We start from the raw sequence: 25906 nt of genomic DNA on the forward strand, positions 1-25906 counted from the left end.
TATAAAAACAAGTCTATATATTCGTACGTCGTAAACAGTTACAAATTACTGAGGATCGCAAATAAACCTATTATGTTGGTAACTGAAAACACAAATATTAATTATTATCGGAAGAAAAGAAAAGAAACAGTTGTTAATAACCAGAACAAAACGATACGAAGTGTTCTAGGATAAACTTCATTGTTGTTTCCGCGCTGCTATACCTATATATTGTCGCTCGTTGTCATCTGGAAAAAGGAATCTAATGAAAATTTATTTCATTTCTTGCTCCATTCAACTTTCGTATTGCCATTTGCGGTTGCTGCATGCTTCAACATTTCGCATTTCGCGTTTAATTTTTAAAATATTGTGCCATTTTATATGCCGTATACGTTTTACAATATGAATTTTTCATTTATTTAACATATGCGCATTTGTGAGCATGCATTGCGTCCTTAAATGGATTGTAACATAAATTTTATAACTTTATTAATGTATTTAAAGGAATATTTAACGATCTCTTCAAGTCAGAGTTAAAATATAAGTATATTGAGATACTGTTTTTTACTGCACTGTTCTTTAAATACGACAATGTTTGCTCGAGAACTTTAAATTTGTTAATATGTAGATTCTTCAAGCAAACGAATTGCATATGTAAATTTGTCGCACTTCATCAGTTGCAGTCGCTATGCCAATGTTTTAACGTTGTTTTTTAAAGATAATTTTTTTTTTAATTTTACGGTATTTAGATAAAATTGTATGATTACCCAATCTTTGTGAAGTCTCAAGGCACTATGTTACCAAAACTAGTATTATGTATATCTACAACGAAGCAAAATACAACGCATAATTACAAATTGTGCAAGATATGATCATTCTTCTTCGCTACAGTTTCTTTAGTCATAATCGTGTGATTACATTGGAAAAATACAGAACTCTGCTGGGCTAGTGCTTATTATATACTCTGCATAGAATATTTCGTTCAATAAACAACACTCGCTTCTTTATAGGTTCGCCTGATATTAATCCGAAACTTTGAATTGTATACGTTTGCTGGCGAACAACTCGGATATTTTCATTAATGAAAGGAACGTTCTGGAATGTTTCAAAGAAATAATCCATTAGATTTTTTTTTACTAATTGAATTAATTACTGTTAACATTCTGCCATAGAGACTTTAGTGCGAAAATATTACTTTTTAAATTTTATTCTTAAAGCTTATTTAAACAGAGAAAGGAATTCGAATAGTGTATCGTTATCAACAAATGGGATGATATAAAACAACGGGAGACTTACATGGACTTACATGGACTTACAAAAATATCTTAAAATCTTTAGCTTTAGACACTGAGAGACTTTTTCAAAAATTTATATTGAGAAGGATGACAAAAACCATATTTAGATTTAAATTTTTTGGTTATGCGTTCTGTTGTTATTAGTTGTGAGGTCTGGTAATTCTTTTAGGCTTTAAAATCATTTCTTATCATAAATTTGAGTTAAATAGAAATGAAGAAATAGCAAAAACGAAAAGCGCAAAAGCATTATTGCGAGACCACTTTTCGACGGCAAAGAATATGGCAGCCAAGGTCATAATGTCGCGAGACGCTCGTTCTTTCGTGACGGTGACATTTCATTTAATTTTGTGTTGTCATAATTTTTAATGGAATAATTGTTACATAGCATTATGATTTAATAATCTCATATTGTTTTTGTCATAATTTTGGATTGCATAAATATTAGTAACAGTATTTTCCTATGAAATATAAATATCTTAAAGAAGTCTAACACATAATAACTAAAGAGAGAATGAATATAGTTTATTGGTAACACTTGAGCAGGCAAAAACTTTTCTTTTGATATTCTTAAAAATTAATGCTCATTTTTGTGATTTCAACTAAAATAGATTTTTATTCGATTGAATAATATTTAAGCTTATTTCATATTAATAACAATTCTAGGCGCTAATATTTTTATCAACTGTTATCCTGAAAAAAAAAAAACAAAAAAGTGAATAAATCTATGAAAACCGAACCTGCGTCTTTTGCGATAACGGGGTTACGCAAGCTATAACTATTATTCTGCCATTTTTCTCAGGTATTTGAGGTAATAAGCACCATGGAGTCATCACATCGTCATAATCACAACACAGTCATCGAAATCGTAAGTTTTTCAAATTTCTCTTTAGAATTCCGATACAATAAAATGTGCAAAGAAATCCTGTTAATTTGAGTTATATAATAAAAATGTTATCATCATATAAATAGAAGATAAAACAACGTTAGCGACATTTTTTTTAATTTTCCTCTAAGGTAAATAAATAATTTGATAGGTTTTCATGAGACAGTCATTTAAGGTATGATATAGAAAGCGCTTCTAAAACAGACAAATTTTGGAATTATTATCTTGTATATTTAGAAACTTCATTACTTTTCGCTACAAAAAAAGGAATAATCTCGGCTATCCAGACGGCTGCGTCTATACCAGCCAAACAAAGAACGCCTTGGTCAAACAAGACTTACGATAGAAAGTCCATATAATAATGTCTGCCTATTTTGGGTGACATAGTTTGTTCGGGTCTAGCTATATTGTCGTAAATTATTACTGGTTTTAGTGTCATAAAGGTTGTTGTGCAATGACGATTTCAATTGCACTGTTTTTTTTACTTTTTGGTCCACGGGTGGACCAATAAAGTTACCTACACATTCGATTAATAATATATGTATTTCCCGAAGTAGGGACCTTCAAGTTTCGCAGATAAAAAGTTTTTACCCAAAAGTTACGCATATTTAAAATTCAAAAGATGTATAAAGGAGATATCAAACTGAATGTTGATAAGGTTATATAGAACATTACGTATCCTTTTTGGAGTTGTTTGTTTGCGTTACATATGTTTTAGTATCGTTTTTAATAAACAACCCTTTGGTGGTCGCTCTTATCAATGCCTAAAGGCTGATCACATACATGAAAAATATTTTCTCCATGATTTGTGTGTGGGCAAAAAACAAATCATGCAAAACAATCGTATTATCATGAATTTCGTTAGTTTCGACTTGCTGTTTTATGTAATTATGTTTTATGTAATATTGAGATCTCTATACTCGCATGTGTATAGAAAAAAAACCAATAAACATTACAATTTTAGGACATAAATTCTACATTACCGATTAAATATTGAGCTTCACGTTGGTGGAGTTAAATAATACAGACAATTTAATAAACGAACATATCTCAATATTTACCATATTCTAATACTCGATCAAAAGTTAATCAACTCCCTTATTTCTCGATGGAACTGTATTTTCGAATATTTGGTCAGTTATGTAGGGATTACAATCTCCAGTTTTGTTTAAAAATTGTATGAAACTGTAGCAAATGAAGTGAATAGTTGTCTTTGTTATGCCACTTCATACTCGTAATTAGAAATTAGCTTGCATGCACGCGCATCGCACAAAACAGTATCTCACGACACAAATGCAATTTAACTTCCAAACTCTTAACGTAATAGGAGTATAGCAACATTTAACATAATATGCATAAATGCTGGAGACAAGGGGAATGCAACTGACGCGGAATGCTTCAACTATGCAAATTGATTGCCTCGCTCCATGCACGATATTACACCAATTCGCGTTAAGTTTGTTCCCAAGTGCTGGTTTGGATGTAATTCAAATTCGAATTTCCAAGAACTGTATAGGCTTGCAGCGGAATGCATTTGGGGTCCGACATTGTGGTATGATAATAATTCCATTGATTGTTAGTTTACTATTATAGATGTACTAATTGAGAATTGAGGGCTTCGTGGATACGTCTTTTACGATCTATAAAAGTATAATGTAATACTAATGCTGTTTTATTACAACTTTAAAGATGAGAAGATTAAATAGTAGGTTATATTTCATTGAGCAAACAATTATGCACATATCAAACGCTTAAATTAGAAAGTTTGAGGCAATCTTCTAATAAATAGCCGCCCAAGATGGAATAAAGTTAATATAATTAAATTTTCCAAAGATCTTGTTACAAAACCAACAAATCTTAAAAACTTGGCTGTAAACGGAAAGCCATAAAAGTTTGTTTCAAGTAATCCGGATAATGGATATCCGGAAAATTGTTAGTCATCCCTTTTATCCGACCGAGTCATAAAGACGATAGCTCTATGACTGGGAACATTTATTTTTATTCCTATAAGCTACTTGACCGGGCTATGTTCAGGATCGCGCGTTTGTTGCATTCATTTAATTGTAAACCATTGTATCCGATTTATTTGCAATATTTCAAATAAATAAAGTAAATAAATAAACTTTTTAAAGAGGTTTGTTTTTTGTTATTAAAATAGGAAAAACATTTGAATTAATGATTTCAATTGGTAAGTGTGCAAAAAGATAACACGTTACGTGTTATGAAATAATTAAGTTCAGAAGTTGTGGGTCAATTTTAATTTGTGGAATAAAGCTTCGTCTTTTATACCTCCATACATTATTATAACACGTATTTAAAAATTTATTTTAATAAAGACAATCTATACACGTTACTATTGGTCCAGAGTCTATACAGACCTTAGAAACACCGTTAAATTTACTGGAATCTTGGTCTACAAATCAATGAGCTTCATCTCAATTATTATTATCACCAATCTATGCACCTGCTATTAATGTGAGGTAGATTCGTTGAGAGACGCTAGTAAATCTAAATATTAGTTTAATACACTCGTACAATGCAATGGTAATCCCTTGGATATTTTCTATTTATATTATTCAGACATTCCTTATAAAGACGTCAAAATATTTGCAATAAAAATACATATCTCCTTAAAATAAAACGTAATTACATTTTTCGAATTTTCAGCTTAAGTGAAGAGCAGTCCAATATTCGAAACGAGTCACATAGCAAACAAAATACTTCATCCGTTAATAAAATATTAATGTCCGATGGGAATTAAACTCACGACCTGAATACAGAGTTGGGACTTCTTTTATTGTGAGATCGTCCGAAGATATTAAATACCCCGGGGTATATATGAACAGTATTTCTTATACTGTTTAGTCAATAATTGTCCACCAATAGTTATTAACGGCCTCCGTATTATGGGTTACGTGTTAATGATTCTTATAATAACAGACTACAGGAAGTCCTTTACAAGAGACCTGATCATTGTTTTGTCAATACAACATATACGAAATGCAACTTTTTTGTCGAACAAAAACTATATACATTTTTCTGGGATATATTGATGCTCAAAAACGAAAAAGAGTGAGATTTGAACACGCTTCATCACGTTTAAAATTTGTTTCATCCACATCAACACTGCTTGAAACGGTGAAGGAAAACAACCCAAGGAAAGCTGCAATGCCAAAAATCAAAAATACGACAACATGTAAAATCTGCCAAGCCACACATGGGCAGCGTGTTGGAGATACACTGGCTAAGTGTGGGTGGTCTGAACTCACAAGAGAGCTGTGCACCTGCACTAGAAAATATGGGCTGACATTGTCTGTATTTGAAAGTTCAATATTATCGTCATGTTGTTGATAGTCCGGTCAAATTAAACTAAAAAATATCAGTGAAGCTACAAAAATTCCCATGCAGTTGAAAATTGCTACCGGTATGGTGACGAATTTTGTTTTTTTTCATGTTTAGAACAATTTTTAATTTGACCGAATTTTCAAAAATATTGTATCGAATCGAATAGGTATAGTTATTATATTGCTTTGATACTTGATATTCTTTTTACATACTTTTTCTTTCAAATACAGACGTCTCCATTTCAACAAAAACAATTTGTTTTTATGTGACACCTTCAGACTTTTTCTTTATTACTTCGGTTCGTTGACCCGAGATGATGATAATGTGACTTGGCTTAAATTATTTGTAAAATTACGTATAAAAGAAATGTACGTATGTGCGAAATGTTACGATATTAGGTTTGCAGAATTATTATTTTCATATTTGCCTTTTATAAGCGTATGTTTTGGCTAGGTTGAGATGGTGAGAGGTATCTATAGTATAAAGAAAAGAAAAGGTAAAATATCACATTGCTTCAATTTTATCTAAACAAAAAATTACTGCTAATTATTTTTGGTGTCACGAAAACTAGACACCTAATTAAAATACTTCATAACAATACTTCGCTCTCGTTACTCGGAGAGGCTGAAAACTAATTAAAATCACGTCACTGGTATTCCCTCTATTTTATATTTTCTTGCATATTTTTTGAAATGGTCTAGCTCTTAAGCATATAAAATGATAAGTGAAGTATAAAATTATAAAACAACAGTGAGATAAATACTTTAAAACTGTTTAATATTACCGAAGAAAGGATAAAAGTTCTCTTTTTACGAAATCACGTAATACTTGTATAATTAGAAATTATTTATTATTCACTAACCCACATTGGTCAAGCATGGTAGATTAAACATTACACTCGAGTAAGCATGTGCACATTAATAGCTTTATCGTAATATACGTTATATTGAAAAACTTATCAGTTTAGTAGGTTTTTCAATAAATAACACTAAAAGCGCTTTTCACAATCGGTAATTAAATGTTATTAATGTATTTATCTTGGTATTCTCATCGCCAATGTCTGTCTGCCAAAAAGCAGGATTGCTTTCTTACATAAGAATATCTCAATATGTAATATTAAAAAAGGCAATAACGCATGATTACATTTCATTGGAAAAATTCTAAATGGTTTTAACAATAAAGCGTAACTCATTTGAAATTATTAAATCGTAAGTCACGAATTCAATTCGATTAGTAAGAAGCTTAGATTAAAATCAGATAATACCACACATCTTTTTATTATAAAAGAAAATATAGCGATGGCTGTATTGAAGTCGTTAATCCGAAACTGCTACCGATTTAAGCTGAGCTTTTGCCTTTAAAGATATTTGTTTCCGAATTGATTCACGTTTGGTTGATCATAGTGGGACAAGAGGAAAAATTCTAATAAAATCCAAGGATTATATTCTATCTACACTTACAAAAATTAAATTATTTTACTTAGCAATACTAAGGAAGATATTTGCTTCCTATGATTTATTATTATAATGAGAATTATGTACAAAGGAGACTTCACTACGATTCCTTTTTTATGTTAACCTCTATTTTTATTTGCCTGATGAAGCAATCACCACCGCATAGGTGGCTATGCACACTTGTACATTTAAGAACTATGCAAAGGTTGATTAGATTTTAATATAATAAATCTATATGATACTAGCTGCGCCCCGCGGTTTCACCCGCGTAAGTCCGTATCCCGTAGGAATATCGGGATAAAAAATAGATGTTGGCCGATTCTCAGACCTACCCAATATGCTTACCAAATTTCAGAGGAATCGGTCAAGCCGTTTCGGAGGAGTATGGCAACGAAAACTGTGACACGAGAATTTTATATATATAGATAATTATCAATATTTATAGAATATTTGAAATATTATGTACTTTATTTATCTCTTATATCTACGAATATATAAGGTAATAGAATATATAATATTTGCTGCATTTCTAATACAGATTAAAATAAAATCACCGACATAGAAGGAGATCGTTTTTCATACTAATAAAATACGCCAATGTTTCAAATAAAAATTTTAAAATTTATTTATCATCGCTATAAAACTAAGCGATTTAAAGCCCGCTAAACTGACGAACCTCATGCAAACTGCTTCGTACACTACATCAATTTATTTTCATATAAAATTTACGGGCGAACTTATATCGTTATATGCAAACAAAATTGAAGCATTTCTCTTTATAGCAGCTTATTTATGGTGCAAAATTGTAAACTTTACGCTGCGGGAAAGGATGCATGTATCATAAGTTAATTTTAACACATTCTATTTTATTTTAACACACTTATAGAAGATTTGCAACTAATTTTATATATACATTATAAAAAATAAAAATAATGTTTTGTTCTTCGCCGTTGCTGTATTATTACCGATTCTAATCTTGTGTTTATACATATCGTCTAATACTAACAATTGCTAAATAATAGCAACGTATGATATATTTTTTTAACAAAACTAAATAAATATTGAGAGAAATCTGTCTCGGAAACAATGGTAATATTCAATATAGACGCGTCAATTTGAAATACTATAAACCTACTATAAACGACTATAGCCCGCGACACTACAAGAAAACCATTTTTCTTTTGTAACTACACGAAATCACACTATACGTCACAAGATTTTATCTAGAGGAGCAGCGGTGTCGCATTCTATAACCTTGTGTCAAATGCACCTGCGGCTTTTAAAATGGAACATGATTTAGTTTATCACAATTTGAGATGTATTCCTAACTAGAAATCAGATCATAGCTTTGCTCGCGTGGTCAAAGTAAATTACAATGGACATGAGATGTTTTTTAAAAAAAAAAAGCTTGGTAAAAAATAGTCTTTGTCCCTCTCTAGCATCCTAATTGCAGATAAAATAATCATACAATGAAATATCTCAGCTTATCTGTGATCAGAAAGAAAGACAAGCGACCAAACACGCTTTCGCATTTATAATAAGAGTAAGGTTCCATGGTCTAATAAATATACGCTTCAATATCTAATATATAAAATTCTCGTGTCACAGTTTTCGTTGCCATACTCCTCCGAAACGGCTTGACCGATTTTGATGAAATTTTTTGTGCTTATCCGGTATCTATGAGAATCGGCCAACATCTATTTTTCATACCCCTAAATGATAAGAGTAAGGCAGAACAGCGTTTGCCGGGTGCAGCTAGTATATATATAAGTTCGTAGCGCAATTTTATAAGTTTCACAAAGATGTATGGAGGTACTTCTGTATAATGCGTATCGCTTCTTATAATTCAGTATTCTCACTTTATCCTTTCCACTTTAAGGGAAATTAATAGTTTGTTGTTTTAAAAAATATCATTGCATCACATTTTCTGAAGAGTTATAAAACGTGATTAAAATAAAAAAAAATCAATAAAAATATCGCCAAAAGGAATAAAGAATTATGTTACTTAGGGTTGGTTCACTCAGCCTTCTCGAATAATAATCGTAGTTCGACGAAATTCGTTTGAAGTCGTGTCTTCGTCCACAATACACAATCATTGTTTACAGACAATAGTCACTAACAACCAACTGAAGTTTTGCTCATCGCGGAGTTATTTCAATTAGGAACCATGGAACTGCTGTTGAATGTAGGGGTAGTTTTCAGTTTCGGCAACTTGAGATTAAAAGGTGAGAGTTTGATACAACTAGGTGTTGTTTTGTACGAAGGTAAATATATTTTAAATTGTTTGTTACTTTTGGTAAGTGGTTTTAATTTTATTAAGAGTTGGTCATAAACATAGTTAAATTAAATTTGAAATATACGTTCCCCATTACTAGTACTATTTCTTTCATTATAATGCAATTGAAATTTGATATAAATGTATTGATTTGTTAGTATGATATTGTTAAAGTTACTTTATTAAATGTTATCAAATTAAACATGTAACTTACATATTACGACAAGAATCATTTTATCAAATATCTTCATTATTTTGTTTTTCTTCCTCAATTTAGGTATTTCCTTTAATTCTCTTTTTTCAGTTTGTATTATTCTAAGAGAATATTTACAAATGTATTCAAAATTCTTAAGTCCTTGAAGAATTCACAAATACGTAACAGTGTTCTCATAACAAGTATATGTATGAATCAAACCAATTATATAGCGCATACAAAGAAACGGGAACACGAACACCATCTGAACAATGGTATCCTTAAACACTAGGATTTTTCACACTGTTTTATATGTTCTCGAAGTATTGGTGCTTCAAAATGAACGCTCGAGTAAATTGTTTACTCTGTACCACCAAACAATAACACCAATACAAACTACAAAATACTTTTGTTTGAATTTCCTTTAGAAGTTTACCTTCATTTTGAGGTTTTCCATTTATTATTTCGTTAATGTGCGTGCACCAACATTGGTGTAATTTTCTTTTCATATACGTGTGTAAAACACCCTTTCCAACCGACTTCATGGAATGATTTTTATGATTCTCTCTTAAAAGCTAGTCTCATTTAAATTTGGTCTAGTTCTTCTAGTTCTGACAATTAGAAGATGGTTATGATTTTCGTTCAAATAATTGCAATATACTTATATAATATTCAAGCACACACAATTATATATCATATATCAATTGGTAACAAGTATGATTTTTTATGTGAGAGTTTTCCAACATTTGTAGGGAACGGGACTGTGCAAATGCGTTGCACACAAGATTAGGGCTAAGCAAAGGTTTGATGGTGGGAACATAGAAATGGACAGTACAAGGTGAAGGAAATGAAATGAGCCTCCAGCATCACGTCTTACATTGAAAAAAGAATTTGTTAGATAGTAATTTCCAAACAAGCTTAAATGTACAGAAACTCTTAACGAATTTTCGCTCTTGCGTGAAAAAACATCGTAAATAGGATACATTACAACTTAACACGAAACAAACTGATCAAATTAAAACTTGTAAGGGAAGAATCTCATTTGCTATCGTTATCAAATCCCGCCTTTTGGGTAATATGGCTGATTTAGGAGTTTTTTTGCCTCGTTTTTCTTGTAAAAAATAAAATATGTAAATTTAAAACATTTACATATTTTATTTTATATGGACAGTATATAGAGGAAATGTGGTGTTGATACATTATGTTAAAAAGTTTTCTGCCTGCGGCTTCACTCGCGTTTAATTGTAAATCTAAAACATTCTTCGAGTCGAGTCTACCTGAAGACACAGAAAATATTTAACCAGTGGGTTGTGGTTGTGATGTGTGTTTATTTCTAATTGAAGTCACCTATTCATTATCGTTACCATGTTAACTGCTGGTAACGATGACTTGTTTTCAGTTATTATATAAACTTTCACGTGTAACATTTCCTTAAAGTCGATAAAATTATAGATTGACTATTCTGCCCTTGTGTAAAGGAAGAACTCAGCCTTCAAATAAAACGTGATCTCTGTCAAGTCACATTTACATAATTTCTTTCCGCCACACCAGGCTTCACAAGTTCTCTTAATGTTCACTTTAGATAACTCTGAAAGTTTTCCCTATTCGTTAGCTTTTTTGCCAATGAACTAGGGCGAAAATTGGAAAAAATGTTATATAAATGTATACTCGAGTACATTTCTAGATAAATATGTTTCAATCTAGTTACTATTCCATCTTACCTTATGTAAGTTGAAGTTTTGTGATGGATATGAATAAAGTAAAGGTCATCTGGGCATATTTGACTCAGATTATTAGATCTGCATACAGAAACCAAATGTTTTTTATACAATTGAACTTGGCTACAATTTCTTCCGTCTGTATTTTTAAAAGTGTCAGGAGGGAAGATTTATTTTACATTTAATAATAATGACTTTTTGGTTATAGTGAAACACAAATATTATTACTTAATTTCAGTACGTTATACGTTTTCTCTGGCAGCTTGGACGATCAGCGTACCGTCAGCGTGACTCTAAAACCAGCCTTACACTTCAAAGTAGCCAAAAATAAATATATTTTTAATATTTACATTATTGCATACATTACCTCTGAGCATAAACAATTTTTGAACAACATAACGTTGTGCAAGAAAGCGGTCATTTCCATTGAATACATTGAAGTCGTAGTTGTTGTTGTCCCACAACACTAGTTATAAAAACGCGTTTCTTATGTCTCAAATTACCAGAAATTTCAAATTCGTGTGCTTGGGTCGACTTGCAGGATTGGAGTTATGATGAATTAAACTTGACCATTCTAAAACAGAGTAAATAATAGCTTGTCACATATTAGCGCTTTTCAATACGAATAAATTACGAATATGAAAAGTAAGAAAATCAGTTAAATATTTGTTTCAGTTGTATGAGTATATTTATGTATGAAGTAATTTATTAGTCGGAGTTTGCCATGACTCTTTGCGAACTTTTCAAAAGACGTAAAAGCTTTTTTAATAAGACATCATTAATAGGCATTAGGCACATTGTTATGCTAAAAAAGATTTGTACAAAAGAAAGAACGCAAATGAAAACGGCCCATAAACTTAATAGGAATCTTTATTTGAACAATACTTGTCGTTTATTAAGCTTTGATCTTTGTTGTATTTGTCAACAAGTACATATTTGAATATTTAGAGGTATGCTTGCTATTTCTGTGCTTGTTTTGGTTAAAGTAATTGAAATTATTTTTTGCGTTTTTATGAAAATATTTACTGACGAAGTAACCGAAAATACGACTTCCTCAATATATAAATGGAACTCAATATTTATATGTATGTGACCAAAAGGTCACGTCAAGGTGTCAAAATACGTCCGCTATGGACGGAATTTGAAATAAGACTGGATTAAAGGCGTCTAGGGACTCACACACGCTCGTATGCATTATGTGCTGCCAACTTAAAAAACTTTATAATTACAACTCTGTCTATTCCCAATTTACTTAACGAATAGGACAACAAAAGAATTTTTCGTATCTATAATATTAAGATTGTTGTTGTATTCTCCGTACATTTGTTTATTGAAATCAATCCTGTATGTTACAATTTTCGGTTATGTATGGGCTTATGTGACTGAAAGCATCAATCAGATCTAGTAAGTACAAAATTCTTTTAATTTTTAGATTTATAGCATTGAAATGCTTTATAAATTAAAAATTTTGAAAGAATAGAAAAAAATTGATCACGAGGCAGGATTCAAACCTGCGTATGTTGCCTAACCGTAGCAACGCCTAGCCTCTCGGCCTCCCGTGATCCTGCCACAGTAATGGAATTTCTTCTATTCTTTCGGTTTCATGTGCCTAAGGGGCACCCCACGCCATCTATTGAGATGATTAAGAACCATCACAACCAATACGAAACATTATTTCAATGATTACAATATTGTATCGATGGAACGCGGCCATTGTTAAATTTAATTTTTAGTTTTATAGCATTGAAATGCTTTATAAATTAGAAATTTTGAAAGAATAGAAAAAATTTCTAATTTACAAAATTCTTATCAATTTGGCGTTATGTTATCCTTTTCTAAACTGAAAGCACTAGTATTCACCCAAACTTGCTGCACTTTTCAGGCCATTAAAGAGTTAAGTATCATTTCCTTCAGCAACGTTAGCCATTTCATGATACTGAGTGTATATGAACTGCTTCGATCCGATGTCTACTTTTCAAAGTGCTTTGAATTTAATGTTCCGTTGGGGTCTATTCCAGACTTATCTCTTCCTCTTATAACGCTATAAATCAAATATTATTACTCTCAGGCTTAGTGCATGAACGTATTTAGCTTCTATTTGGCCATAATGACTTTAGATTTAGTGATGTTCAATTAGACTTTAGTGGGTCAATTTCGTGATGATTCATATCGCGTTGTTTCATATTAGTGCATTCGGCAAATGTATGCTACATAGCGATCTTTGAAGTGGAACGCAGGAGGGAGGTGCAAAAATAGGGATGTCGAAATATGACTGCCGAATGATGTTAGGAAGAATAAAAATATGTAATAGTCGGAATACAATATTAGTATTTGTGACAATACTTCAATACTCTAATACATGTACATTATAATACTTAATACAGCAATAAAACATCATGATTAGATTTGACATATAAAATAACATTCACGATGTGTATATCAATTTTCGATAGTAATGTAATTGGCATGTTTTTAACCAATACGTACAAATTATTTGAATGCAGCATAACATTCGATTCCTTTGCCAAAAAATAATTAAAAGTACATTGTAAAAGATAACGCAATAAGGCGTAAGACTTTAAATTCAATTTCTACTTTAACATATAGTAATATTTGCGCCCGCCACATTGGAAAAAAAAAATCATGTGAGAGTTGGCAAATAAGCTAGTGGATCGCCTGAAGGTAAGCGACCAGCACCGCCAACAATATAATTCATATGCTTATATTGTTAATCACCCACCACAATGATTATGGCTTGTCTTATCACTATTTAAAACAAATATATACTGTAAGTTATATCACGATACATCAATTACGATATTGTATTTCAAATATAGGTGTACTGAAATACATATAAAGAAGTTAACAGCTGCGAAAGGGGAGCAAAGTTATAATACCAACGTTTCCTAATGATTTCGCAAATGTTTTGCTTATATTATTGTTTGAAAAACGAAGTTTCGGGGAACTTTCCTTTATTGCACCATTTACTAAACGAAAAGTAGGCTATTTGCATTCATTGCCCGACTGCCATGCTCACTATTTCGCAATGGTAACGGTTCATTCGCAGTCAATGTGTAGCAATTATATAACCGCTATATTAACATAAAAACATCTTTGTATTTATCTATTAATGTTTCGGGATTCTCAGCTTGCGATATAATATACAGAAACGAAACTATTTTTCTTGAGACATTTTCACACTTTTTGGTTGTAAATGATTTTAATTTTATGATCGGTGAAATGAAAAAAAATTGAATAGATCAGTATACTAAGTATCAATTAATTTATTTGGATTGTTAAAATATTGAATACAATATATAGCTTCTATATGTACTATGTAGGTATGTAGTAAATGGTTTTTAAAAGTAGTATATCGGTTTATAACTTTATTGGAGTAGTAATAAGTTCTTGAAGTAAATAATTCTTTAAAGAACGAGTTTTTATTACCAAACGATAGCAAGATAAGCAAGGGATACTCTATCAACAAGCCACTTTAAAGCTTCTAAAGAGTTAAGCAGAGAATATTACCCTCCTTACTTTGCTTTATTAGTTTCCGAGCGATTTAACTTGCATTTTACGCATTATTGGCTCCTTTGTGACTTTAAACTATTAATATATACAACGCCAAACAAAAAAGAGTGATCTGAAAAAATACAATAATTTTATGGTTCTTTGTTTAGTGCTCTGATTTCAATATTATCTCCACGGTGATGTTATGACAACGTACATGCTACGGCATAGCTAATTATTATTCATATCTTCATCGACTTTAATAATTCACATTTACGTTTTCTGTACCTGCCTGCACTAGAATTTTATTTTAACAACATAAATAAATCACGTTTTTTATCAAGTATCAGTTCACTACGGTCTGTTTTAAGAATTTAGTTTCTTTAATTCTAAGATTCATTCTTTAAAAAATTCAAGCTCCTATATAGAATATGTAGTATTTGTTTGAATAACGTATAAGCTAGCGCTAAACATATTCATCAGAATCCACTGTTTGGAGAGACAAGACAGCGGTTTTGGGAAGCCATCCTAAATCCACAGGAGGAAGATGTATTTATGCGGGGCAAATTTGAGCGACTCAGCCTTAATAAAAATGTTTTGAACGAAGATTTTATACTCTAAACACGTTATTATGGCGAGTTGTAACAACTAATACAGTTTAAAATAAAAATACTATACCCATTTATTACGTATTTATCTTAACTTAATAATAAACAGCTGAAAGTTTCTTTGTTTATTTGTTTGAGTGCGCTTACATCCAAAACTACTGAATCCATTAAAAAATCTTTCACCTTTTGGTTTTGTTCGTATGCGAATCCTGAGTGATATAATTCGAAAGAATAAATCTCTAAATATTTATGTTCGCACTATGTGATACAAAAATATGTTTTCTGTTATATTAGAGATAATACTAGTGAATTTATGTTCGGATAAATTGAAGTCTTTTCACCTAACCTGTAAAAGGATAAAAAAGGTCCCAACAATTTTCATATTTCAAATCCTTAGAATTTCTTAAGAAGTTCTTTATATTCCATTGAATACAAAGCTATAAATATCATCGGTCGATCTCTTACCGAGCATGATGTTAATCCTGCTAATATTGTAAATGCGAAAGTTTGTAAAGATGTGTGTATGTTTGTTGCTCTTTTACGCAAAAACTACTGAATCGATTTCAATGAAATTTGGTACGTAGCTAGCTGGACAACTGGAATAACATATAGGCAACTTTTTATCCCGGTATTCTTACGGGATACGGACTTACACGAGTGAAACCTCGGGGCGCAGCTGGTCTTGTATATTTACGATTTCCGATACGTTCCTATAATGTATTTACGCGATTCGCCTGCAACCTGTATATATTCCTTCATACAGAGATCAGGAAATTGAGAATATATAACGTAAAATACCTTAAATTATTCTCATAATTCTTGCATATACTTAAGAAACTGTTTAGACCCATTCTTGCTGATTAGATTAAGTAAAGCAAACTATTGTCCACACTAAAAAAATATATGAAAATAATAATATATAAGCAATCGTTGAAGAATTTTAGGCATAAATAATACAAGTACGACAATAGATCTTATTTTTGTTTTTTTATACAAGCAACTCTTATTATATTATAAATTGCGCCAGCGTCGTCGTTAACGGAAAATAACGTACTTATTATTCTGCGACATAACTGTGCAACGTAAGAGAAATAATTATGTGACTAACAACACTTTTAAAATAAAACTTCGACCATGATGTAGGTCATATTTCTCGTTCCCTTTCATTACTAGCACTCTGCACCTGTTGTGTAACAGTTGTTAAACTTTTTAATGAAAGAAGCTTCATAATAATTATTAAGTCCGGTTGATGACTGGCAATGTTTCTAACTTAATTCAGGAATACATAAACCATCTGTTTGTTAACAGATGTATCATTTGCTGAAATTTACTGCTGCATTGAAAAAACAAAACTCACAAACTCTGATATACTACAAAAAGATAATCCATAAATAATAAGAATCAATTTTTTTAATACTCATATTGTGATAGTTGATTTATACGTGGTATTAACATTAGTCTATATGTTAAGGAAGTGATGAATTTTCCTATTTTATCAAGTTTGGTACAATCTATTTTTATCAAGTTGCTTTGCTTTATAAGCCCTGTAATATCAAAATATTATTAGGATTCTGCCATAAGTAGGTCCCACATATGAGTAATTATAAATATTTAACAAAACGCTAAATTATCATGTTTAGTTGTAACAAAAACAAAACAGAGAATGGTTCTTAATTGTACGCTTCACAATACACATAGTTATTTTACGTTGTAGAACCGTACATTTTTTAATAGAAAAAAGAAATACAACACAAAATTATGTTATATTTTTCTACAAATTGTCGACGAACTAAATACTTTACTTTTGCCATAACACAGATTATACAGATTCAAATGAAATATATGAGGGTTTATTTTAATTTTTTTTATTGGTTATTAACTTTTCGCAAGTGACTTCGCTCGCAAAATCATAGGAAATGACGGACAGTCCTAGGGTTTCCTCGTATATTACTCGTTCTTGTGTTATTTCTCGTGTCCCATATATGTATAAAATTTCATGCAAACTGGTTGAGTTGTTAAGGCGTGAAGAGACTGACAGACGGATAGATATAATTAATTACTTTCGCGTTTATAATATTAAGAATAGATTTTAAAAAGGTAGAACTATTTATTCCCATAATGCTTAAAGTACTATAACTACATATGTTACAATGAAGAACAAATGTCCGGCGAGAGCGTATGACGCCCGCCCGCCCCGTGTCTCTAGCATTCCCCTTTCAGACGCTTCAAAATTTTCAGAATAAATTGTATACTAAATTTAATTTTTAGTTTTATAGCATTGAAATGCTTTATAAAATTTTTTTGGCGTGGGATGCCCCTTAGGCACATGAAACCGAAAGAGTAGAAGAAATTCGATTACTGTGGCAGGATCACGGGTGGCCGAGAGGCTAGGCGTTGCTACGGTTAGGCAAGAAACGCAGGTTCGAATCCTGCCTCGTGATCAAATTTTTTCTATTCTTTCAAAATTTCTCAATTGTATACTATTTACCGATCTGTTTCTTATTCCTATAAAAGTATATTAACGTTTAGAACATTTTAGCGTCATGTATTAGTAATAAACACTAAACTATACATGAGTTTAACGCGAGATTCCTCTTTACGATGAAACTCCGGAATCCGCCCTTATGCAAATTAGTTATGCGCGCACTCACGAGTTCTCAAAACTTACCGTTTGAAAACTTTGCATGTGTCGCTAAACAATGCAGACGCCGATTCTAATTCGTTTATTCGCGGTTATGAGTTGCATGCTTCAACAACTATAATTCATTGTACTAACTTTGCGCCTCAGTTTTAGTTCTATGGAATAATATTGAACGCGATTTGAGTTTGAACAATGTGTGCTTAAGAAATGTTTGCTGGTGCATTAATAATACGCTTAATGTTTCATTTAAGTATTGCTGGTAGACGTCCTATAAATGTAACACGTCTTACATGTATAGCGGTTTATAACTAAACTGTAGGTATTCTATAGTAGTAGGTGTTTTATTTATTTATTGGTAGTCATACACGTGCCACCAAATATTACGTTTTTCAATATAACTACTAATGTGAGATTGAACATTAAGATGCGAATTTTCTTTAAATTTGTGGTATTTTATACTGGGGTTCCGTCCGCGGCTGCGCTTGCGTGGACTGCAAAATTTTATGTGTACTTTGTCAATTTTCGAAGACGCAATATTGCATTTTGTACTACTTGAGATGCGTATATCTCATCAACTGTTTATTTAAGGAAGAACATGTTTAGAATCTATTATTAGATGTACAATATATAATTCATTTTTAAAGCCTTAACCAATATTTGTAAGTATTTTTTTATCCCCCTTTTATAAAAAATGAAAACATGATTTGGTCTGCTTACTATTTAATTATTTGTATAGATTTTTCCGGAAAATTAATAAAGATTATACTAAGTTTAATAAACATGAAGTTAGAGTATGAATAAAGGCTTCATATAATTACAAAATAATTATTAATTTAGAATAGTTTAAAGAGAAATTTAGCTTTGTAAGTTTCATATGTTACTGAATTTCTGAATTGAAACGTAAACCCACACAATTTAATTATTCGATATGTTGTATAAATAAATCAATTATATTTCGAAACGGGTAAACAGAGCATAAATATGTAATACAAATTTATTTATTTACCTTCTCTTCAACTACATTGTACAAAGAAGAAAATTAAAAATAATTAATTGTAAAGAGAGTACAATAGTAAACTATCAAGCATAATGAGGATACAAGCGGGTCGAGATAAATTTAGTAACTAACTGATCTCTCTTATTTCCATATAGATTCGTCTTACAACCATCTCCTTTGAAATGTGATCTTCACTTGTAAAACCCCTCACGTATGTCGATTACGCAATTAATTAAACATGGACGGACCCTTAGGCCTTTATTTGAAAGAACAAAACATATTTAGCATATAAGTTTAACCGAAATAAGCTTCTTCTTGCTTCAAAGTTGCAAAAGATAAAGTACTAAACTATTCACTCATGAAGAATTCGTTTGTCTGTTCGAACGCTATTAGAAATTACTGGACCGAATTTAAAAAATCTTTCACTTAGATATGTACGGGATCCCTAATTGCTTGTAAGTACTGACGGGCATCTCTATGAAATAGCTTTATTATTACTAAGTAATGATTTACAAACGTAAAAATCCGATAATGATTTGACTTCTAAAAAACCTAAGCTTCCTAAGCCCCGTGCACCAATACGCTTAAGCTGAATTCATATTATGATTAATTAATATTTTAAGCGTATAAACGAGCAGAGTGTGAACTGGTTACACTTAATAATAAACAAGGAATAATTGGACGAGCGGCAACTTCGTCAAAGGGATTCGGCTAATTGAATTGACGACGACCACAAGTACCGTGTCAATTTAACGGTTCACTGTTATTTGCAAAACAAACGAACTGATCACTATATCCTTGGATGCTAATTAATGCTAATATTTACGTAATTATATTTGCGTTACGCGGCCTCGAACTTATGCTAACTATTCGTATGATAACAAATAGACAAATATATTTTGTGTATAGATCGTTTCTTGTCTTGCTAGTAACGTCATTTCAGAAATGCAAATACTTTGGAATGGTTCAAATATTTCCAATGTTGTCAAACATATTGTTATAAATTAGATTCCTATAATTTTTTCTTACATTGTCTAATTGTAAAATCAAAAAATACAAATATCGTATTCTTGTACGTGACAAGCAATAGAATATTTTGTATTTTAAATTGTATGTTATTTGAATAAAATTCAATGTTAATTTATTTAAACTTCTACTGCGGAGAAGTAGAAATCCACGTTTGACCAAAACACAAGGAAGTAACGTAATAAAATCGCAATAAAATTGTCGAAGTGATCAAAGTTTAAACACAAGTTCGACTGCTGTGTATCTTGGTACTCATTTTTATCAATTTCTCGAACAATATTGCAGAGCCGGAACATTCCCACGAGAATGAACAACTGTAATGGCAAACTTCACACAGAACAGAAAACTTTGTTTAAAATTTTACGGGACTGGCTTAGATATATTTTAAACAGGAAACGTTGGAGATTAAAGATGTATTTTATTATAGTTCTTTGTAACTTAATTTTCTTCCTGCTCGTTGTGAAACTTGTTGATGAAGCTTCTATTACATTTGTTGATTGTTTATCCGAATAACAAAGTATTTATTTAAGTGTAATTACCTTAAAATACTTTGGTTAAAATATTTTAAGAATAGAAGGAAATCGATCAAATCAAATCCCACTCACTTCTTGATAATCTTTTTTTCTATTAAAATATTTTTAAAAGGTATTTTGTTGAGGCTTTCGTTGAAATTTATTGTAACAGCGTATAAATAGCGACAGTTCATGCCATAATGTAGTGCGTTGCCTATATAGTGTATCGTGATTGTAAATTTAAATGATTTTATTGATGTGATGAAAAAATATTAAAATAAAGGCAAGGAGGAGCATTACCTTTGCGAATGTATGTTCACGGGCGGTGGTGATAAGCAATATTACCACCAGGCGAACCACCATATCCGTTGCCCGTTGTAACATAAATAATAAAAACAAAAAAGCCAACCGGGCAACGCATTCTCTGTGTACGAGTTGTTGTTGAGGGGAGGTTAATGTTTATGGGGGGTGGTGATCTTTTCCTATCAGGAGAACTACCAGCTCAGTTGACTGCTCTAGCATAAAAAAACACAAATTATGGAGTAATTATATATCATTAAGTTTAAAGAACTACTAACGTCAAACTTCATAAGAGTTACAAAACGCTTTTGTCTATGAGAATAATAAAACTGTATAATAAATAACCAAAGAGAAAATAACCTCTAGTCATAATTCAAAAACGAGGTGTCACAGCGACCACAAAGGTACAGTTTAATATTAATACACAATTTCACAACGGCAAAGTTTAAATCGTTGCATAGTTGAGTGTTACAGTTCGGTAAAAGGCAAACTATTTAATTACCATTTAAACTTCCCCGGCGAGCAGATTCCACGGCCCACTTGATTGTATCCATTAATTAATTATGTATTTGCATAGCAAATACAGCACTCGATTTCTATTTTAATTACTGTTCTATGTTAGATCGTAAAGCCACGCTTTCATTGTTTACGTACCTGCGTACGATGTTTTTATATTTGCATCTCGTATATGTTCCCATTGTAGGAACACGGACTTCCTGTGAGGGTTCCAGTCATGATCTACCATACTGGCTAAATGCGGGTTGGCAGATGTTTCAGGGTAATGGTGAATAATGTGCAGATATATAGAAAAACATAATTATTTATTGTACGCTTGCTTAGTCTGGAACCTCTGGCTTTTCGATTGAAGTCCGAGGCCCTAAGAATTGAGCCACCACTGCACCAATATTTATTGCATCTTTCTGTGATTTCGCATTATTCAAAATCAATTCCTATTCACAGCAATATTTGTCAAACCAAGTCGGTGTTTTGAAAACTATTAATGTATTGTATGGGTGTGCATAGTTGAACTTGCCTCTACGTGAGAATTGCACAATAAATTGGAGCGTATACAACCGTTACATAAATAAAAGTGCTGTGGAACAATCTAATTTTACTTGTACTATATAAAATCTACAAACTGACTACTAACTATGGGTGAATGTATACAGACCTAGCTATGAAACCAATATGTGTTTAACTTATAGTTTCGAAGTCAATTATTAGCTAAATCGTAGGCGTTTTGAAGTAGCCATGAGTACAAATATATATTATATGTTTATTTTTACAGTAAACGATCGTATTATACAACGAAATTTTGAGGGTGGTGTTGTATTACAGAATAGCTGTGGTTAATATTCTCATAATATAACACGAGTCGAAAAATTGTCAACCCTTTTTCTTCTATCCGACCTCTAATCACATTTTATGTCAGTAACTCAACTATTAATGTCTTTTATTGCTTATAAAATATGTCCCCCTGGTAATGAAAATGACGCGATCGTGTCGTTTACCCTGGGATCATAACTTCTCGTCGACTTTCCACATAAAAAACTGGTCAAAATTCCGTAAAGCAGCAAAAGTTAATAATGCGAAAAACATGGAAATGTTTGAAAACTTAAATTTCGCTGAATGCCCGAAGATATAACTCAGTATGCAAAGGACTCCCAAAAAGCCTTACAGGAATTATTATAATTACAGGTCGTTTTAAATAAGCAATTATATTTTCTCGTTAGCGCTAATAACTATTCATAAATGCAAATCGCCAAATAACGGGCCAAGTAAAGCGTCTCAAGTGCACGTTTTGCATATTCATGTGTATTCTCTTACTTTATTGTGCGATGATTATAATATATTTTACCAGCGCCCAATTTGCTTTGCGAAGGATGATAGTAATTTTGTCGGTTAATTGCTTTAATGTTTTGGTGAATAGTCCTCACAATCCATTGAATATAAGGAAGAATTTGTTGTGTTTTAGGCATTGTTATTCGTCAGATCATTTAATAATTACGGAAGTGTTATTATACGTGTAGATATAAATAAATTAACACAGAATTTGTTATTTTATTTGTTCCTAAACAAAGATGCTATCTTTGTCCCACCATTCAGTAATTTACTGTATTTCTATTCTCGTATAAGTAAATGTCTATGTCTAAATTTTTAGTTACAATTAAAACTGAATAAGACTACAATTGAGAAAATTAAATGACATATAAACTTCTCTTCATGAGCTTTGTTTTTCTACTATAACGATGAACTCTATGATTAAACAGAATAAATTAAGCTATAAAGCTATATTACAAATATTTACTAGTGCAGACTCCAGTGATCTCATTTTGCTTAAGTGTTATTTCAGATTGCATCGTTCCAGTCTCAACTAACACATTACAACCACTATTTGTTGTATTTTCGTATCAACGTTTAGTCTTCACTAACGATTTTACTGTAAATGAAAAATACTGAGCCAAGTACGTGTTGAGACGTAATTGGATTCATTAGGATATTTTTGGGCATGAACGTTGAAAGCTTTTTGTTAAATGATACTTTGTAAGAATTAATTTCATATTTTTTATCTTAGTGAATATTAAATGTATAATACCTCTGAGACTTTCCAAACTGTCTGAATCTATTATGATGTTTTTTCGTATTAAGATGGATTCAAGTGACTACCTCCATTATACAGTGGTTAACGCGTCATGGGTTCGATTTGAAATGGGACCTAATAAAAAGTGTCATTCTAACAGGATACAGGTGCACGGAAAACTTAAATGTACAAACGTAATAGGAGGCTGGTGACCTATGTGTCCGTGAAAAAATACCATGAATGAAGCAGATGTGTAACGCAGTTTTCTACAAGGATCATACCTACAACGGAAATCCAGTTTTTTCTTTCTAAGATGATGATATTCATGATCTCATCATACTATCTTTCCTAAGCAGTATATCAATAATAAATACGCACAACATAAATTGATAGTCCAGAATGTTTTGTTGAACTTTAATTGCTATTCCTATAGCATGTTAGCTTGTGACCTTAACCTTTACCTTTCAAAGTAAGTAACTTTCCATGATTTACGAGTACTTTGACTTTTCATTAGTAAGAAACAAAACTAATCAAATCAAATACTATTTTGTGAGCACTGCCCATGAACCACCCAATAAGTTATATTGGAAAATAAAACGAGTATTTCATGAATAGAGTCTTACTATAAGATAAATTATGGCTAATAATGCTGTTGTTAGACTTCTGTTGACTTTTATGTTGTAGTCTTAGATGAATGAAGTTTGTAGATAAACACTGTTAGGTTATAAAATATCTCGTGAGAGTGTAAATTGTCGAAAGACTCTAATCCGGAACATACTGCTCTCAAGTAAACACATTATTTTTGGATATATAACTATCTAACTAAAACTGTATTCATAAATATGCTGTAAAGCATTTGATAGATCTTAGATCTTATTATTATTTAAATTTGTTGATTAATAATAAAAACTTAATACAAAACATATTTCGCTTTTGGTATACTCATGTATATTGATTATAATTTATATTCTTTGTAGAGAATAAGATGATAAGACGAATTTTAACACTCTTTCCACAAATATTATTTAAAACGAGCCACTAATATTAAGCTTTAATAATATTTGACGTAAGTATTAATTTCTACAGTAAGTCAGTTATATAGATATTGTTTAGATCGCAAGAAAGATTTCTCTTGGAATTTAATTTAATAGGAACGGTCGGGTGGAGGATGTAGTGATGTTGTTATGAGAGTACTTAGTGATTTTATGGAATTTTCTTTCTGAGCGGAAGATTCCTCATTTTCTACTAAATAACTTTGTAAACAAGCCATCAGTACTATCAGATGAAGTTTATTATTTTATTTACTAGAAACCTTATTGGTAATAATAGCTTATATGTGAATACGAAGAACACTGACGTAGTATTAAGATCGATTTTGCATAGAGGTAAGTGATAATAAAGAATATTGATTCTGGCATTGGGCAGAATATTTATCTTTATAATAAACATATTGGATTAAATAATAAAACTTGAAAACTACAATATACGAATTTCATTAAATTAAAATTTCATCAATTTAACACATTGTAAGATAACCACAAAGCCAGATTGTATTGAGTTAACACGAAGTTAAAAAAATGCTAAACCAAAACTAATTCAATAGAAAACTGCATCGACAACTCAATTTTAAGGGTGAAAATTCAAAGTGGAGGGAATTTTAAGCAGTTCAATGAACAAACTATAGTTATACTGAATATAAAATATACAAATCAGAGCGACAATTATCTCTTCATTCATCAGTAAGATATAATCTTGCGAAAGGCAACAGCAAAGCGTACTCTTGACCGAATTGAATCTTAATGATGTTTATTTTAATGTAAAAAACTCTAAGGTGACTGACTGACATAGTGATCTATCAACATACAGCGCAAACCACTGGATCGGGCTGAATTTGGCATGCAGATAGATATTATCACGTAGGCATCCACTAAGAAAGGATTTTGATAAATTCTACGCCCAAATGGATAAAATAGGGAATGAAAGTTAGAAGAACATAAAAATTTATTAGGACCGCGCGAAACTGCGGGTAACAGCTAGTCACTCTATATTTACTTTTAACATCGTTTTGTCAACGTTTGAGATAAAATAGGTCAAAGCGAAACCGTTCGCTTCGAAAACTCAATTAATACGACGCATAAAATTGATGAAACTTTCTATCGCCAAAGCTAAGCCCGAATCCTTACCCTTTCATCGGATTAAGGAAATTATAAACTAACCAGAGGAATGTTTATGTCTAAACACAACGGTCTTAAGCCAATAACCAATCAATATCTAAAAATATTTTCGTAGAAATTTTCAACAAATTGAAGCTTATATTTTAGGTTTTAGGATTAAGTTTGGAGCCAAATCAAATACGACTTATATAAATCCTTAACATAATTTTATATTTACTTATCTCTTTTATAAAATTGGAGTAAATGACTAACAAATTAATTTAAAATTAGTACAAGTGACTTAATGATTACTTATGAGCACATAACCAGCTGTGGTGGTTCAGTGGTGAGGATCTTGGACTGAAATCAAAAATGTGTGAGGTGTGCAAGAAATGAAATGATTTTCCAATTTATCTGAGCATGGTCGTACCCAGGG

The sequence above is a fragment of the Zerene cesonia genome, chromosome 4, assembly GCF_012273895.1.
Source record: "Zerene cesonia ecotype Mississippi chromosome 4, Zerene_cesonia_1.1, whole genome shotgun sequence".
In the NCBI taxonomy this organism is placed as follows: Eukaryota; Metazoa; Arthropoda; class Insecta; order Lepidoptera; family Pieridae; genus Zerene; species Zerene cesonia.